The 17,264-nt window shown below is 37.8% G+C and overlaps 1 non-coding gene across 1 annotated transcript; it reads left to right on the top strand.

Moving 5' to 3' along the window:
• Positions 1 to 16,943: 16,943 nt before the first annotated feature.
• Positions 16,944 to 17,010, top strand: LOC111763468 (small nucleolar RNA SNORD109A). The gene has a single exon (XR_002796337.1). It is a non-coding gene; the product is annotated as a small nucleolar RNA SNORD109A (small nucleolar RNA).
• The last annotated feature ends 254 nt before the right edge of the window (positions 17,011 to 17,264 follow it).

Here is a 17,264-nt window from a genome sequence, read left to right as displayed (position 1 = left end):
CATAAATTAGTGGGATGTCTGTGTTCTAGGTAAACTTTATTTGCGAAAGCATGTGGCAGGTTGGTTAGACCATACCTGTTAGTTTGCCTACCCTTGGTCTTATGTGCAGGTCTTTCATTATTCTGAAGAAGGTAGCTTAGATACAGAAAACCAAAGGAGAAAATATTTTCCCTTCTTCTGCCCTTTTTCTTTGTTGTTAGTGTTACAAAGTAGGAAGTGAAGTAAAAAATGGGAAAAATCTGCCTTTAAGTCTCTGAAAGCTAAGTTGTGTTTCTCTTCATGATAATACATTTTTTTGTTTGTTTGATTTTTACTTCTCACTTCTTTTTCGGTTATGCTGGACCACATACATGAAAGAAGGGCCACCAAGAATGGATCATTAAACACAATAAAGCAGATTGCCATTCATCCTCCTTTCTCCATCACTGCATGCTGGCAGTGACAAGAGCTGACCACTTGTGTTAATGTGTGTTTACCTGGAATTCAGTCTGTATGAATAAATATACTGCACATACATACTTTCCATTGGATGTAAAGTACACATAATGAGAATATACAGTTCTGTAGTCTGGAAAGTTTAGGGTACCTTGTTTGTGTATTCATTTTCATTCTTATATATAATGTTATAATGTGTATCATTATCTAGCAGTGCTTTTGGGTTCCTAGTTTTATAGATAGATTTCTAGGTGTGGCATTGTTGGATCATCAATTATGAATACTTTCTATTTCAGTAGATACTGTGGAATTGCCCTTGAAAATATTTCCAGGCCCAGAACAGAGCTCTGGTATATGATAATACTGATTTTCATTAAGAAAACTGTATATTTGATATTATCTACTCTTTATGTTTTTAGCCAATCTAATAGGTGATAATAGTGCTTTAACTTAAAAGCTCTACTTTAAACAATAAATGGCCATAGGTTGAAAAAGACCAAACAGTTGTGGATGGTTTATCATAAAAAACACAATAGTCATTTTTCCTCCAAATCACAAGTGTCATCAATATGGTCACAGGCAAAAGCACTTCTAAATTTAGGACTTTGGGGAAGTTTTTAAATTTTCTGTATTTTTATTTAAAATATTAGGCCATTTTAAATTGAAGAGTCATTTAAAGAAACCCCTGCATACTCTTTCCTCAGATTCACCCCTCTGTTGTGCATGCTTGCTTGCTCTTGTGCTCTCCCCTCCTAACCTCCCTTGCTCCCTCTGGCCCCTTCTCTCCCTTCTCTCCCTCCACCTTCTCCTTCTCCTTACTGACTTTTCCTACTCCAGCTGCTCCTTCTCACTCTTACTCTCTCATTTTAGGAACTTTTTCTGATGAAGTTGTAGACAATGTCTTCTTAACCCAAAATATGTCAGCGTGCATTTTCTAAGAGCCTGGGCATCTTGACATATTGAGCTTGGTATAGTTTTCAAAATTATGGGATTTACCACCAGGACAAAACTATATTATACACAGTTCATGTTCAGATCTTTTTTTGTTCTCGTCATGTTCTTTACAGCATTTTTCCTCTGAACATGGATCTACAAAAGGAACATCTTATCTTGTTTAATTTCTGAAACAGTTTTTTAGTCATTCTTTGAGGACATTGGTATTCTTGAAAAGTAATGGCTAATTGCTTTCAGAAGAATACCTCAAATTTTAAATTTTATCATGTTTTCTCATGATTAGGTTCAGGTTAGGAATTTTTGTCAGAAATACTTCATAATTTTTCTCTGATACATGCATAATTTGTGTTCTCTCTGTGAATAATATCAGGAGGAAAATAATGTCATTTTTCCCATTATTGGTAACATTAACTTGGATCCTTTGGTTCCATTGGTGTCCACCAAGTTTCTCTACTTTAAAATTAACCATTCCTTTGTAATGAATAAATGTTCTGTAGGGAGGTCATTTGAAACTTATGCAAATATACTATTGGCCATCAGAATTTCACACCACAGTTTTAGCACTCACAGAAGATTCTTACCTGAATCAGTGGAGATTTTTTAAAAACTTGGGTTACAGGTTATGTAGTAGTTTGTGTATTATGGCATGTCAGAAACATTCAACAGAGTGTTCTTTAATTGAAAATACTGAGTTTCAGCATGAGATTGTGGTCCATAGGACAAAGCATGAAGAAGATTATGTAAAGGTTTTAATGAGTTATATGTAAGCTATGAAGTAGAATGCAGATGGTACAACAACTTTTTAAGAGGTTTTTGATGAAAATACATTTGGGTGGCAGAGAGAGAAGATCCTGTTTTTTCAAGTTAGTTCCCATTATGGAATGTAATAATGCTTTCATTATTGACAGGGTATTCAAAGGTTTTCTTAAACAGGCTATGAGGCACGACATTGGAATCTAGGCTAAGATTCACTCAAGGTGCATATTCTAAGTGGATGCTCCATCACCAGTTTTCCTCCCTGTCCTTGTTCTTGTTGCTTTTTAAGTTTCCACAATCTTTTAAGAGTTTCCAGGGTTGATGGCAAAGTAACTGCATTCCAAGTGGTATCTACAGATTCACACTAAGCGTCCTGATCTTATTTCGTGTACACCTTTAACTGACCCTTATGTTCTGGGGTGATGTCCGTGCACTCAATCAGTGTTGCTGCAGTGACTATATTGAATAAAACCTGTGTATTCCCAAGGTCTGTCCTATATTCTCTGTAACTAGGGCAGCAGGCCACTAATAGTAACCCCACATTTTATGCTAGTTAATTATTATTTCCAGAATAAAGACATTCTGTGTGTTTGCACAATGACTGCGTTGGATTGATGAAAGGTGTTCTTAATGAGGCTGGAGATGATGGGTTTCAAAATCTGGCTCAGTGTTGTTCAGGGCAGGCCACCTGGTGTGGATAAGAATATCATCCTAGTTTATAAATTGTGAACCAATGCAGTGGACTCACTGAGGCGTGGACAGGACCTGAGGGTTTGACTCACAGTGGTGATCCGAGTATTCCCTTCTCCCTGTACTTAACTGTGTACCTTAGTCTTTAGTGACAGGCTTGGAGAAGAGGCTCAGTAAACGTTATTGACTAAATGCATGAAGAAGAAAATTTGAAGTAAGCCAAAGGTAACTAAATGAATGTGCAAAAATGGGCAAACAAATTAGTAGTGAAGAAATGTGTTATCTAAGAACAAGAAATAATTGAAGAAGGTATTCAGGGACCTAGGGAAGTCTAAAACCTGCTTAAATAGAAATGATGCAGTTTTCTTCACGTATGTTATGGTAACTGGGTCTTGGAAAACTTTATCTGCTGGCTAGAGCATCTCTTTCTCTGCTCCACAAGGCCACACATTTCTGATATTGGTTTTGCGCTGATGTTATTAAGAGCGCTTTATTAACAAAGGGGTGAAAAAGTCATGAATTCAACCTCCATGTAGTAGACCCTTAAAACCTCCATGCTATCAAGCGAGTTATTTAAGTGAAATAATAATGGGGAAGCATAATACTATTAAATTATTTTTTGGAATGGTTATAGGAACTGTTTTGGAGAATACTTTTCAATGTAGGAAGAAATGTAGAGTAGGACCAAACAGGAATCCAACCTCTCTCTCATTTTAAATCACAGTGGAATTCATATCCTCCTACTCTGGTAAGGGGACAAAGGGACAATATGTCTGAATCTTTCTTGCAAAGAAAGGTGTTTTCAAATTTAACAGACTGTGAAATGAGAATGTAGAGAGAGCAAAAGAGCTTTTCCCATGGAACACAGTGGCTGTCCCATTGCAGAGTGGCCCAGAAGATACTGTGAATCTCACCAGGCAAGGCTGGCCTACTGGCCCACAGAGTGAGATAGACCAGGAAAAAGTTAAGGAGATGATTGTAGTCTCCTATTTCTCCCTGCTCTCTGATAAATCATTTTTACAAAAATTCAGGCCTATGGTTGTTGTGAGAGTTGTTTTAAGTAGAACAGGACATTAGGTTAATACCAAGGTAATACTATACAATTGGTTAAAAGTACCATGCCTATAGCCATTTGACAGTTTGAAAAATTCTCTGCTACATTTTCCCACCTAGTTTGTCATAGGGGTTATATAACAAGCATGTTCTCTTTATTTTTCTTTGTGCACAAGATAATTAAATTTTAAAATTGATATTTATCCTCAACAATTATAGTCTGCCATAATGTATTTCCTGTAGTAATTTCTCATTCAGCTTTGTCCAAGGTAAAGTGTTCTACCACTTGTTAATTTACATGCTTGTAATTAATATGTCAGCTGCTTTGGTTATTCAAGATTTCCAAGTTTTGATTTCTACAGTACTTATTTTATATATTTATATATTCAAATAATTTAGGTAGGAGAAAGATTACTCTAGATGATGCCTAGATAAAACACTAACAAGATAGTAAAAGTAGAAGTAAGACAACAAGTTACATGATTATTTAAATAGTTATAAAGTAGGTGTTGATTTTATTAGGTTGGTTGAAGTAGAAGTCTTAAGAAACACTGGAGTCTGGGATGTACTTTGAAGGTATTTATTGCCAGCCCGACTTGATAAAGCATTAAATGTACCACGTGAGAGGACGAGAGGTTTCACATAGGTCTGCATCCTAGGTGAGGCCATGTATAATGATAGGGAAGGCCTTGAGAGCGCTGGACTTCTCACAGTACCTGGCAGAAGGGGGTGTGGTTTGCCAGTGTAAGGTTTAGATTCCTATTAAACCCATTGGTTAGCATGTTTATTTTTAAGGTGGAAAGGGGAAGCTGGGGCTTGGGAGAACTTGGGGGTTGACATACACTTTTTATTTCATTAAAAAGAATTTTATTGGCACTGCTGATTTATAAATATGATTGTGATTAGTCTAGGGATATAAGTGTCAATTGAAAGGAAGCTAGAGGATAATCCAAGGGCTGTGTATAACAGTGACTTCAGCAGTGGATGAAGATTGTGGTTAATAGTATATAAATATAAGAATGTTCTTTTACAAAGTGTTAATGTAACATTACTTTTTTAGGAGGTGCTGGGGGTTGAACCCAGGACCTTTTATATGAGAATCAGGTGCTACATCTGCTACATCTGCTTCCCAGTGAGAGTTAGTTTTTTAAATTTGTTTGCTTGTTTTTAGGTGATACTGGAGATTGAACCCAGGACCTTGTACATGGGTAGGAGGCTCTTAACCACTTGAGCTACATCTGCTCCCTGCAATTTCATTTTTAATTTATTAATACATGACTGCTACTTGTGTCCATGGGGAAGAATGAGACACAGAGTGTATGTGAGAGTAGGAATAGACAAGGCTATGCCTTGGTAATGCATAAATGAGGAGGATCCATCAGAGGGTGTCAGGAGTGTCTGGATGAAAACAAAGGGACTGTGGTGCCCCTGAAAGTGAATGAGGAATGTGTTGCAAAAGGGAATTTGGTTGCAGTTGGGTGATATTGAAGGACACAATTTAAGTGTGAAAATAAAGAAAGGGAATATCATTGGTTCTAGGTAGAAGAGCTTTGTCAGGAGTGTAGGCAGTGCTTCTGATATTGCCAAGGCCAAATCAAAGGATCCTTCTGAGCCAGTTTCTCCTGTAATGGTGTTGCCAGTATCAGCCTGGCACAGACACATGCTGATAACTTGTGAGTAGTTTGCATGAATCAATGAGACCATCTTATAACAAAGATGAAAAGTTAGGCATCTGAGTTGTATAACTTGGAATCCTCGTCAGTATTCCACATTGCGTGCGTGTAACAGAAGGGACTGTCTTCATTCCTCCTCCTTCACTTTCACCAGTAAGACTTAGGGCTCAGCCTTTTCATTTCAGCTTCCATTTGCATTGTCTCTGTCTTGTTTCGGCATCCATTAGTGGCAGTAGAATATCTCCGTAAGGTAAGAATCCTTCAAACATTTGGGGTTTATGAATGTTTGAGTGGGTGAGGGACCAAGTGAAAGACAAAGTTGCCCATTGACAAGTTGATGAAAATATGAAAAAGGAGTGAAGGAAGGATGCTACTAGGAATCGGAGTGAATGAGGTGAAATATACAGAAGGCAAAATTTGCAGGAAGTTGCTACAAGACCAAGGTGTCCCAAGCCTGTATTTTAAATGCTAGTTTTAGGAGATAATAAATGGCAATTACATCTCTAAAGTCAAGGAGCACATGTGTCTCTGGGAGATGATTTTCCCATCGAGTCCTGAAGAAGGTATTGACCATAGCTCCGTAAATTTACTATACGTGGTCGTAACGGGTTATAGATGTCATTTCCTAACTAATGGTTTATCTCAGGGTTTACCTCTGGAAACTGTCATTGTGTATAAATTGCCATGATTTAATTAATTCATAACATGTTTTGTCACTAACATGTCACTTACCAGATTTTGTTTCATTCTTCCTTTTCATGTCTAACAGACTAGAAATAATGAGCTCCTTTTGACAGGAATATGTTCCTATTCATATCATCATAGACTCTGTTGACTGAAGCACTTCTTAGACAGTATAGATAAGTGTGTATTCGATGACTGAGTGAATCACTGATCGGAAGGAAAGGAAGGTATGACCCTACTGTTTAAATACAGTTTAGGGTAATTTTGAGGCTTGATGGAGGAAAATATAGATCCTTTACAATATCCTGTGTCTAACTGTGCAAATACCAATCTTAGTATTGGGGAATTGAGCACCGGCTAGATTAGACTTTTTTTGTGATAGAAATTAGTGCTATGATTATAAATCCTCTCTGATAGTTGTGAGGAATGCAGTCCTTCATTGCTCTTGTGTATAGCCCTTCAAATGGCACATGCCATTGATGTCCTCCTTTTCACTGTGCCCCCTCAAATAACAGTAATTCAGAGAGAATGCTTTGTGACTGGTGGACTTTTTACTTTGAGAAAAATCAACGTATTTTGTAGTATTGGTCTATTTATGTGTTCTCAATCTCTAACAAAGATTCATCTTTTTTTTTTAAATTTATTTATTTTTTTTATTGACTTTGTAATAATATTACATTAAAAATATATATGTGAGGTCCCATTCAACCCCACCCCCCCACCCCAGCTCTCCCCCCAAGATTCATCTTCTATACATGCCACTCCTCTATTTTTTAGATATATATTTATTTATTTTTCCCCACCCCCTCATTTGCATTTGCTGTGTCTGTTTGTTGTGTGCTCATCTACCTCTTTTAGGAGGCACCAGGAATGAAACATAGGACCTCCCACATGAGAGGGAGTCACCTAGTTGCTTGAGCTACCTCTGCTCCCTGCTTTGTTGTGTCTCTCATTATGGTTCCTCCTTGCATGTCTTGTTGCATCACCTTGTTGCATCAGCTTGCCATGCCAGCCCATCACATCAGTTTACTGTCATGGTTGTCTTCATTAGAAGGCACTGGGAACCGAACCCATGTCCTCCCATGTGGTAGGAGGAAGCTCAGTCACTTGAACCACATCCGCTTCCCCACTCCTCTTTTTAAAGCTTCCTTAAAAGAGAAGAGCTGTTCTTGGGAGGCTTTGGATATATCAATGATGAGCTGTTCAATTGTGGAATGTAGAGATAGAGTAGTGGCTTTTCAGTCATGCGAGGTAAAATGTGGTACAATCTGTGGACATGACTGACTGTAGTGAGAACATTACAAAAATAATACTGTATTTTATTGCTATCTTTTTCCTTTCTAATTTTTCATAATTCTTCCTGTATCTGTATATTACTCAGATGTGGTATGTATAGTGGGTGTTTCCCAAAAGTGTGATAGTTATATTCATCTCTGTGACATAGTTCACTTGTTTAGTATTTGCTGAAGAAGTGCCTAGGGACTAATGGTAGATGGAGGGAAAAGATGTTTCAAATAAGAGACCACGGTGTAAGCTTTTCCCCTTACTTGTGTGTCAGTCAAGGCCAGAGGAGAAAGATGACCCACACTTACAGAGACTGTGCGGTGGTGAACACCTGTAGAAACATCTCCAGGCATTTCCACATTTTCCTGGGAAACAAAATCTCCTCCTTTCCTCCCACCTTCCTCTGTTAAGAACAACCGCTACAAAGGCTATTTATTTTTTAATTGAGTTTTTAAGGCAAGCGAGTAATTTTACAGGATTCAAATTCCAGTCTGCATCTCATCTGGTGGGCAGCAGCAGGACACCACTTTGTTCTTGTAATCTAGGTTGCATTACTTGGAGTCTGTCCTATTCAGCGGGCAGTTAAGGAGTCAGCCAAACATTTCCCTGGAATTTACATTGAGATGTAAACTCCCTTCTCTGGTCTGTACTGTCTAAAGGTTTTCTCTCACTTTCCAGCTTGGACTGTAACTTCCTTTGGACAAAAAGCCATGAGAGAATAAAATCATCCCATGCTCTTCCTTCCCTTCATGTGTGAACTCCCCTCGAGTGCAGTTTGTATTTGATATTTGTGGAGGGCTTAGTCTCATGGCAGATGTTTTTCTAGACTGGATAAAGGTTCATAGTAGAAGACAGTATCTGCTAGCTTGTTTCACTTAATCATGCCTTCTAATTTACCCAACCCTTATGTAGTAGGGTTCTGTATCCTACATGAAACTTCCGGCAATTTTATTTCACTTTTTTTTTAATGTATTAAAAGGATGCAAGTGCTCGGATTATTATGTGGTTCTTAATAGCAATTCTTAGAAACTCTTTCATCTAATTATGTGTTCATCCATCTAAGTACTTCCTGTGCTGCATTTGCCTAACATAAACTTCTTATTTACACAGGAATACTCTCCTGGTATGAATATGAAACTTACGTCTTCACTCATCAAAATCTCCTAGAATTCATGATGTGGTATATCCCAGTTTGCCTTGATGATAATATTAGTAATACTAGGTGGTTGGTTTGCTTCTTCTCTAAGCATTCATGCATAATATTAGTGTCTGATTTTACTGGTTCAGTGATGAAAATATTCTCTGAAGTACTCTTACCATTGCTAGAGAAAATATGGTAAAATGGATAAATGACTGAAGCTCTTTCCCCAGTACCTCGGTGTTCCTTCCCATAGTTCAGGTCGTCTGGAGATGGCCTTTGGGCCAGAGTCCATAGGAGGGGGTCCCTGTGCCTGGGTCAGCTTAAACCTAGCCAGGGGTGACAGTGCCCCTTGCCATCTTAAAGGAGGCCGGTTTTCTGTAGTCGCTGTGTAGGCTGCTGGTGCAATAGTAGAGTTTCCTTCTTTGGGTATTTGGTGTAGAAAACAGTTGAAAGAGAAGTTTTGGCCAACAAAGTCAGATATAATAAATACTTTAAGAGAGGATAGTTAGGAAGGGCTGTTAACTAAACATTTTGATTTTATGCTTTACTCTGTGTGTGTGTTTCTTAGTTTTGATAAAAATGAGCTCCTTTTGACAGGAAATTGTGTTAATATTCTTGTCTTACCCATAAAGTGACACATAAAATAATCATTGTATTTATTTAAATAGCTAATTTTGTTTTCATTGTATTTACAGTGAAAGAATAAGTTACAGAATGAATGAGTGACTGTTAAAAATAAAAAGCAAGATAAAAAGATTGGGGCAAACTGATGACAGAAATATAATTTCACTTAATTGAAAACATTGTCATTATGGTCAAAACAGAAATATGTAATATTTTGTCAATGGTGCTAACTTAATAGGCAGTTGATACGAGTTCTCTTAAATTAGACTTGATCTAGCTCTTTTTTTTTTTTTAAAGAGATGTTACTGTTTTTTTTTTTTTTTTAAGATTTATTTATTTATTTAATTCCCCCCCCTCCCCTGGTTGTCTGTTCTTGGTGTCTATTTGCTGCGTCTTGTTTCTTTGTCCGCTTCTGTTGTCGTCAGCGGCACGGGAAGTGTGGGCGGCGCCATTCCTGGGCAGGCTGCTCTTTCTTTTCACGCTGGGCGGCTTTCCTCACGGGCGCACTCCTTGCACGTGGAGGCTCCCCCACGCGGGGGACACCCCTGGGTGGCACGGCACTCCTTGCGCGCATCAGCACCGCGCATGGCCAGCTCCACACGGGTCAAGGAGGCCCGGGGTTTGAACCGCGGACCTCCCATATGGTAGACGGACGCCCTAACCGCTGGGCCAAAGTCCGTTTCCCTGAACTAGCTCTTGAAATACGGTCTTACTATTGAAGATTAATGGGACATAGGCACCACACAACCTCTCAATTTGGGGAAGATGAATTGAATTTTCTAATTGTACTTATTTAATTTGAATGGTGTCTTTTCAAGCTTTACTGTACCCATCACACATTAATTCCCATAACCATGCATTTTTCTTAGGAAAAATTCAGAAGCAGTTTTCCGATAGACATGTAGGATAATCTGCTGTGGAAAAATAAATGTTCAGTTTTGAGAAACACCTTGATTGGTATGCTCATGTCTTCTGTTAATGATGACTCTCAAATTGTGCCCAGTTATACTTTTTCTCTGTTTTTCTTATCCAGTCTTATCTGCTTGCCTGCCTTTCTGTTTGTGAATATTTATCTAACCATCTATCCATTATTTATCCACCATCTAGCTTTATTTCTCTCTGTAGCCATCCATTCACCAATCCATCCATCCATCCATCCATCCAACCATCCATCCATCCATCCATCAATTCATTCTTCTTTCTCTCTCTGCTAATATCTGTGTTCTGTCTTCTGTCTGTTGGTCTGCCTGCCTGCTTGTCTATCAGTCTGTCTACCTACCTGCCTACCTTCTGACACCTCTCTATCCCCCATCTCTTCCTGGAGCCTATGAGGTAGAAGAGCATAGCCACAGAGAACCACGGGAGGAACTCCCAGGTGAAGACATTGGTCACAGGTGGTGATGTAGAGAGGAGAAATCAGGAAGAGAGCATGAGCACTGAGGACCGCTGGCACGGGGACCTGCCTCGCAGGAATGCTGGCCCTGTTAACTATGTTTGAATCCAGAAACTCAAAATGTAGCTACCTTCATGCTGGCAGCTTGACCTGATACCTGTGATGACTGCTCTTTCATGCTCCTACCCTTTCCATACTTTCAAGCTCAATTTTAATTATATGGAATTTTCACCCCAGCCTGTGCTATATTAGAGCATGGGTTGTCAAATGCTCCATAATGGGCCAAATAATGTTTTCAGTTTGGCAGGCCATGTGGTCTCTGGCATACCTAATCTACTCTGCTTTGGTAGTGCAATCAGCCAGAGGCAATGCATAAATGAATTAGCATGACTGTGTTTCAATAAAACTTTATTGACAACAGCAGGCTGTAACATTATCTCAACTAGAGAACCAGCTAAACTAGGTCATGAAAAATAATCATATTAACTCAACCATATGTAAAACATGGTCAAATTATTTCCCCATTTTATTTTCATGAAAAGTTCTACCTCCATTATCAAATCTCATTCTAAGAGTATGATTTAAACAAATTCCTCATACTATTATAACTTAACCAATGTAATGTCAGCACTATATAAAAAACTGGAGTGGTATGAACCCTTTTCCAGTTTTAGGTGATAAATTATATTTCAAAATGGAACCAATTCCTCCCATATACCATTTGTAAAGTCCCAAAGGAAGGAGTGTCCAAAAGCTTGCCTGTCTTCTCTCCTCATTGAGCTCAGTTCCAGTCAGAAGGGTGTCTCCTGCCAGCCCTGCAGGTAGCCAGCCTCCTTGGGCAATGGCATACGTCTGTTTTGACTTCCTCTGAGCAGCCGAATTGCTTGAATATTTCAGAATATGGTTACTATATGCCTAAGACTTGTTTATCCTAGTTTGTAGAAACTTGAAGAGCCAACATGATACAGAGCTAATGGATACATCTTTAGTCCAATTAAGCTTGTTTTCGTAATTTGCCCTTGTTTGTCCATGTTTGCTGCATTGAAGGGTTTTAGGGAGAAAGAAAAAAAAAGACAAAAAGAAAAATCCTCCCTCGTTCTACCTTTGTTTCAATTTCCTTTGTTTTCATGAAAATAAAATGCAGAAGTAATTCTTACTGCATTATGTGGCTTAGAGTTAATCTGATAATTTATCAAGTCTTAGTCTGGCAATTTTCCTATGTCAGTATGTTGAAATCTAAAGCCTGTTAAACCTGTTAGAATTAAATTTGAGCTATTTCTTATTTTTCAGTCAAACACACAATCACACACATATATGTTTACTTGAAACATATGTGGCACATTTAGGCTTAATATTCTGTAATATTTTGTGACTCAAATAAATCAGAAAAAGGCGAGCATCCCAACAGAAAAGTGAGAGAGCACATAATTGAATGATTCATAAAATAAAAGAAGTGCAGATGGCCAAGAGCATTAAAAAATATGCTCAACCTTGTCAGTCTTTATACAAGTGAAATACACTAACAAGTGAAATACACTAATTATTTGTCTTTTTCCACCTATTAGATTAATAGTTACATGAGTTAGAAGTCTTTCCTAAGACAGTAGAAAATATCTATCACACCTTGACCAAGTTCATTTTTAGGAATTTACCTATATGAAGTAATGGGATGTTTTCAAAGACTTATATAAACTGAAGGGTATGCACTGCAGTTTTAGGAATACTTTGTTAAATTGTATTACAGCTGTATGTCAAGTAATAAGACTAGGGATATTACTGAAGATACATTTACCCAATTGGAACATATGCTGTTACTAATATGAGAATGTGTGTTCCTATTAATTGAAATGAAAATCCAGGTTTCAGAAGTTCAGTTATTCAACAGTTATTGTTTACCAATCATGTTTGCGGCATTAACATTGTATTATTTCATTAATGTAAAATGGCATATGTATGAGCTTGTTTGGATATGGTCAATAAACCAATTTTTAGAAAGAATAGTCACAAAGTGTTTAGTGAGTTCTGGTCATTTTACTGTTTCATTTATGTACGTATGTGTGTGGTTTCCTATATATGTATGTGTGTATATATATGCATATATATCTTTCAAATATATATGGCACTTATTTCTTAGTATACTGAGGTAGAAACTACATGAATTGTCTCATTTAATGCTCATAATATTTACAGAACAAGGCATATATTCCTCTTTTAAAGATAAAATTGAGGCTGAGTTTGAGTTTGATCTTGTAATTCATCCTATTATTCACTGCTTTGAAAATAATACGTATGGTGTCGCAGTCTGTGAAAAATAATAATTAACATACTTGTTAAATCCATTGAGCAAAACCATGTTTTGGGAGAAGAATGCGTATTTCCGACATCATATTAATTCTCCCTTTGTTTTAAGGTCATAGGCATACGAAGTATTAACCGTAGCTCCTCAGGATAGAAAGTACGAGGGTTGGAATATTGTCGGAACAAGAGAAAGAAAGGTGGCATGACACTGATTTGTCAAAAATTCCTTGGTATCAGCTTTCAAGGAGTGACCTGGAAATACGCCATGCCAAGTGTTCAGGAGATAAGGCATTATTCCTTGGCAGAAACCATTTTATAGACAGGGAGCACTGGGATGAAATGGGAACACAGAACAAAGTCCAAATAGAAATGGCCAACAAGGGATTTTGAATTAAAAGGAGAGCTGCTAAATGGGAGAAGCCAACCTAGTGATAGACCTGATGACAGGCAATACCGAGATGGAATACTGAAGAGATCAGGGATAAGGCCAGTGAGGAAGCAGAACCCAACAGATGCATATTCTTGTTGAAGTGTTTTTCCTAATTTAATTTAGTCTGGATTCTAGATAATTTACCACTTTGAATATGTGTTCCATTGCCAGTTCACTTTATTCCCCAGTATCTGCATTTACTTTAACCCTTTTCTAACACTGTATTGCAGGTGCTGTTAGTTAGCAATTTTGAGCTAGTAACTGACATGTATGTCACAATAATGATAAGCATAGAGAATTGTGACAGTTTGCTTTACTGCCTTGCAGCAGTGACTGAGGTATGTTTAGAAGTTTGGTTTGTAATCTAAAGAGTATGCTGTGCTGTTCTAACTTTGCCTTTCTGTCTTCTGGTGGTGGTGGTAGTGGTAGGGGTGGGAAGGTGGTAAAATATATAGGATACTTGGAGCTGGACCCAAGTAACATTGAGTGTACGGAAGGAGAAAGCGGAGTCCTGAAGGTGAAAGCAGGGAGAAACGGGCGAGGCTGCTGTGCCCAGAGAAGGTCTCTGGACACCAAGCAGTGGAGTAACATCTGGTTTTGACTTTGACACCAAGTGGGAAGGTTTGGTCTCGGTAAATCTCTTGAAGGATGAAAAAAAACTGATAAATGGTGGTAAAATGTTTATAATTTTATTAAATTAATAATTAATGAATAAGTGAGGTAGAAGGTAAAATTCTCCTTTGTAATAAGCATAAAAGGAATAATAGGATATGGAAAATCAATATTTGGCAATAATCATAGTTTGTTTTTCAGGCTGGAAGCTAAAATGGAGAAAATTGGAGGAAAAAGATTATTTGCATAGCCTGCAATTATATCCTTCACAACATACTTAACAGTTACAAAGGGAAACTAGTAACTTTCATAGAGGAAAAACAGCAGACAGTCCCTGAACTAAGATATCAAAGTTAATGCTACTAGTATGGGGACAACCTGGCATCACTGATGGAATGCATTGGAAACACAGCCCCATTTTCTGTAGGATCACCAACAAAAGTTCATAAACCTCAGTCTCCTCCTGAAATATCAGACCCAAATGATATTTGCAGAAATAACATTTGACAAAATAACTGGTCTTACTCTTCAAATATATTAGTATCATGTTCCAGATATAGACGTGAAAACTGACTACAATGATTCATTATTTCTACAAAGTACATTATAGAGAAAATTGACAAAATTTGAAGAACAAAATTTGTTAAGTAGATTATAGTATTTTTTCCTGAAACATTTGACAAAACAAGCTGGCTCTTATTCTTTGTGGCAGTTATTTTTGTACCAGATATATTGTGCTATACTGTGTATATCATATAATTTACCCTTTTAAAGCATATATACAATTGATGTTCTTTTAGTTTATTCATAGTATTGTGCATCTCTATCACCACTGTCTAATTCAAAACATTTTCATCACAGCTGAAAACACATACCCATGAGCAATCACTCCCTATTTTCCTTTTCCATGACCTGTACATCACTAATCTACTTTATTGTTGTGTGGATTTGCCTGTTCTGGGCATTTCATATAAATGGAGTTTTTTAATATATGGCCTTTCATGTTGGGCTTCTTCACAGAACATAATCTTTTCAATTTTGTAGGATTTATCAGAACTTCGTTTCTTTTTATGGCTGAAGAATATTCATTGTTTATCCACTCATCATTTGATGGACAATTGGGTTCTTTTCACATTTTGGCTATTGTAAGTAATCCTACCTTGAACATTTTTGTAAAGGGTTTTGTGTGCATATATGTTTTCAGTTATCTCCAGGGTGAGAATATGGTAATCCTGTATTTAACATTTACAGAACTATCCAGAAGGGATAAGATGCTTTATATAATCTATTCAATGTGTACATCTATGGCTCTCATTTTCATCACAGTTCATTCTATTCTTTTTTTTTTTAAGATTTATTATTATTTTTTATTTCTCCCCTCCCCCCCCCAGTTGTCTGCTCTCTGTGAGAATTTGCTGTGTTCTTCTGTGACCACTTCTATCCTTATCAGCAGCCCCAGGAATCTGTGTTTCTTTTTGTTGCGTCATCTTGTTGTGTCAGCTCTCCATGTGTGCAGTGCCATTCTTGGGCAGGCTGCACTTTCTTTCGCGCTGGGCAGCCCTTCTTACGGGGTGCACTCCTTGTGCATGGGGCTCCCCTACGCGGGGGACAAACCTGTGTGACAGGGCACTCCTTGCGCACATCAGCAATGCACATGGGCCAGCTCCAAACGGGTCAAGGAGGCCCGGGGTTTGAACCGCGGACCTCCCACGTGGTAGGCGGACGCCCTATCCATTGGACCAAGTCTGCTTCCCTCATTCCATTCTTAAACCTCTTACATCTTACCCATCTAATATCCTTTTCCATTTGATTCATTTTATAATTTTCATTTATCTTATGAATGATTTTTTCCCTGTCATTTCCTATTTTATTTGCAATAGATTTTTAAGGGTCTGATCTGTTACTTCTAGAATATAAGTTTCACAATACCCTTGTAGTGTGCTTTTATTTTTTACATCCCAGGAAGTTTTCATCAAGCATTTTTGGGGTAGCATACACCTTTGGAATCTCTCCTTCAAGAGACTGCTGTGCCACTTCTTTGCATGGCTTGGTAGAGAGAATTGTTGACTATTGCAGAGTTAGGAGTGTAGGGGGAAACAAGTGAAGAAACCAAATGACAAAAGTGACAAAGGATGTCACTTTTGTGTGGGCATGAAAGGAAATACTGGGATGCCTATAGGATGAATAATTACCAGGGAACCAGGTTTGTGCTTTATTTTTAATGAATTACATGTATTTTCTGATCTATTTTCTTTGTGATATTTTGCTGCAGGTCAAAAGCTAGAACAAGTTTCAGTACTTCAGGGAAAAGAGGTGAGAAGCTACTCTGGTGCTTTTGAAATTTTATGTGTTTTGTGACCAGTGATGTCAGAACTTCAAGGTCTGTGAAATTCATTCAGAGGCTTAAGGGAAACATTTTTATGAGGTGCCCTCCTCATCTGATTCAGGGAATCCCAATTATTCTTTCTTTCCTTTAAAAAAAAATCTCCTTTGGAAATAACCTGAATTAATTTGGGGAATCTTTGAAATAGTACCATTTTCACCATTTTATATTTGATGAAAATAATGTAATGAAATTCAAGTAAGCTGAAATATTGATTTATTTTCATTTTTTTAGCATTACTGGCACATTCAGAATATAGATGTTTCTACTCATATTTTTACTATAATCATACCATCTATTACTTTTGTTCCTTAATAGCTCCTTGAAATTTTAGTTGATTAAAGTGTTGTTTTTAATTTCATAGATTTTATCTAATTTTATACAGCAACCCAAGGTCACAAGTCTCTCCTGTGTTACATACGCATTCCTTCGTTGAGATAATAATAAAAATGTTCACTCTACATTGTCGTACACAAACCTGCCCAGACTGAGCCCGGCTGTAGAAATGCTTATTTGTCAGGGGGTGCTTGTCTTGATCAATGATGAGCATAATTGTCTGAGGATGCTGAGGGACTCATTCTAGATGTCAATCTGAGGTCCAGATGGGTGGCCCTTTCATAGGACAAATAAGACTCTCCGAGCCTGGCTCTAGCTCACCGATCTTGGTCGCTCCTGGTGACAGCATAATGTTACTGTGAGCATGCTGTTTCTTTCTCTCAGATCAGGGAAGCGTCGTCTTAACTTACAGGGCAGTATGCACATTTAGGTATGCTCAGGGATGTGAGATTGCCTCGTTATTCTTGTTTTGAACAGAGAGTAGATAGTTAGGTAGAGTTAGATAGAGGAGGTATGTT

This window comes from Dasypus novemcinctus, chromosome 3 (assembly GCF_030445035.2).
Source record: "Dasypus novemcinctus isolate mDasNov1 chromosome 3, mDasNov1.1.hap2, whole genome shotgun sequence".
Taxonomy (NCBI): domain Eukaryota; kingdom Metazoa; phylum Chordata; class Mammalia; order Cingulata; family Dasypodidae; genus Dasypus; species Dasypus novemcinctus.
The sequence above is the reverse complement of the archived record's forward strand: the minus strand, read 5'-3'. Positions and strand labels throughout refer to the sequence as shown.